The sequence below is a fragment of the Osmia lignaria genome, unplaced genomic scaffold (assembly GCF_051020975.1).
Source record: "Osmia lignaria lignaria isolate PbOS001 unplaced genomic scaffold, iyOsmLign1 scaffold0118, whole genome shotgun sequence".
NCBI lineage: Eukaryota > Metazoa > Arthropoda > Insecta > Hymenoptera > Megachilidae > Osmia > Osmia lignaria.
Window position 1 is genome coordinate 12501 of NW_027478259.1, and position 2500 is coordinate 15000.

Genomic DNA, 2500 nt, shown 5'->3' on the forward strand with positions numbered 1-2500 from the left:
AAAATTTCGGGGCAAAGCAATACGCGGCTGGGACTTTGAAATATTTCGGAGCGCACCTAAAGTTCGTTATTTTGGCTAAACGGAGCGAAAATCTGCATTTATACCATCACGGACGTTAGTTCAATAGCGTTTAACGATCGATCCACGGTACAGAATGCAAAAATATGATTGTTAAAATTTTCGACTAATCGGTTCTAAGAGGCGAAGCAATACGCCGCTGGGACTTTGAAATATTTCGGAGCGCACCTAAAGTTCGTTATTTTGGCTAAACGGAGCGAAAATCTGCATTTATACCATCACGGACGTTAGTTTAATAGCGTTTAACGATGGATCCACGGTACAGAATGCAAAAATATGATTGTTAAAATTTTCGACTAATCGGTTCTAAGAGGCGAAGCAATACGCCGCTGGGACTTTGAAATATTTCGGAGCGCACCTAAAGTTCGTTATTTTGGCTAAACGGAGCGAAAATCTGCATTTATACCATCACGGACGCTAGTTTAATAGCGTTTAACGATCGATCCACGGTACAGAATGCAAAAATATGATTGTTAAAATTTTCGACTAATCGGTTCTAAGAGGCGAAGCAATACGCCGCTGGCACTTTGAAATATTTCGGAGCGCACCTAAAGTTCGTTATTTTGGCTAAACGGAGCGAAAATCTGCATTTATACCATCACGGACGTTAGTTTAATAGCGTTTAACGATGGATCCACGGTACAGAATGCAAAAATATGATTGTTAAAATTTTCGACTTATCGGTTCTGGATCACTGAAAAATCAAAAAAAATTATTAATTTTGATTAATTAAATTACATATGTAGTTTTATATTGTTATAGTCTCGTATTTGTTAATGTTTTGTCGTAAGAAAATGCAAAAATATCGTTTTAATGTTTTCGTCTCATCGGTTCTGGATCGCTGAAAAATCAAAAAAAAATATTAATTTTGATTAATTAAATTACAAATGGAGTTTTATATTGCTATAGTCGCTTATTTGTTAATGTTTTACCGTAAGAAAATGCAAAAATATCGTTTTAATATTTTCATCTCATCGGTTCTGGGCGGTTTTAAAATTTTTTAAAATATTAATTAAACCCATGATTTACATGAGAATGTGAATTTATTATGTCCTGCATGTTAATTTATTAATTTTCATGTATAGAACGTTATAAAATGAAAGGATATGTTCGACGATATTTTCAGTCTAAGTTTTACCGTGCCGGCGGGATGGTACGCTCTCACGGCGGTTTGCACAGGCATACGCCTGGGCGTAAGCCCATGCGTCGCCGACCTAGCGGCCGGCCGTTCGGTATTTATAGGAAGGCACTTTCGGTTCGCTCGGACCGGTCGGGAGTAGCGTCGAGCGTGTGGCTCTTTTATGACTTCGGTTGAAAAGCAGTCTACCGCTCCTCGAGAATATACTTTCTCGACTATTCTCGTTCCGGTTTTCCGTTGCGGATTATTATTAATCTCCACACAGCATTACCACGGGTCGGTGTCTAAGACCGAATGGCCCATATGTGGTGAGCCTTGTAATATAAGGCTGGTGACCTGTATGCACTTATAAATGTTGCATACTTGTACAAACTGAGCATCAACTGTCTGTAACCAAAATTTGTTAAAACTGAAAAAGTTATAAGATTGTATAAAATTTTTGAACCAAGAAAGTAGTGTTAGACGAAAATTCGTTCTATCACTTTTAGAAGGGAGACTGTTTGGAAATATTTAAAGTATAAAATACACAAAAGTCCACTGAATTATGAACAAAATTACGTCCCTGAATTTAAGAAAAGTCAAGAGGTGTCAGAAATAAAATCCTCTCTGATACGTTCAGAGAGGAAAATAAGTATGGAGAGAGGAGTAAAAATGAAAGAAGTTTTAAGGCTGGGGAAACTTCTAAAGGAGAGAGATTCCAACATATCTAATATGTACATTTAAAGCAAGTCCAAGGAACTCTCTCCGTTAATGTTTGAAAAGGTGTGTGCAGATGGAGGAGAAATGTATAAAGTACAGAGACGAGGTTGGTGGGCCCGCTCTAATGATAAAGATTATAAAATTTGGTGGCAAAATGACCAGCATGATCACTGTACGCGCTTTCTCGATTTGTATAGCATGCCACTGTCCGCGCTATCTTTTATTATATTGTCCAGCGTGTGTGGTCTACGTGCTTGCACGATGGATGCACGGCGTGAAAGTGATTTTCGTGCTTTATGAGAGGAGGAGGAGAATATTTGGCCTCTATAAGAGGTACAAAATTTATGAAATGTGTGTTACATACAAAAGAGAAATGGCTTAACGTCGATCGGTCTTACAGGGAGGGCCGACGACGAAAATTTAAATTTACAATAATAACTAAGCTCCCTGGTTGATCCTGCCAGTAGTCATATGCTTGTCTCAAAGATTAAGCCATGCATGTCTAAGTACATACCGAATTAAGGTGAAACCGCGAATGGCTCATTAAATCAGTTTTGGTTTCTTAGATCGTACAAAACATTACTT

At 38.0% G+C, this 2500-nt stretch overlaps 1 non-coding gene across 1 annotated transcript in view; it reads left to right on the forward strand.

Moving 5' to 3' along the window:
* The first annotated feature begins 2359 nt into the window (after positions 1-2359).
* Positions 2360-2500, forward strand: part of LOC143307991 (small subunit ribosomal RNA) — a 1923-nt gene continuing 1782 nt past the window's right edge. The window contains exon 1 of the ribosomal RNA XR_013065019.1: positions 2360-2500. This exon is cut by the window's right edge and continues 1782 nt beyond it. This is a non-coding gene — a ribosomal RNA (small subunit ribosomal RNA).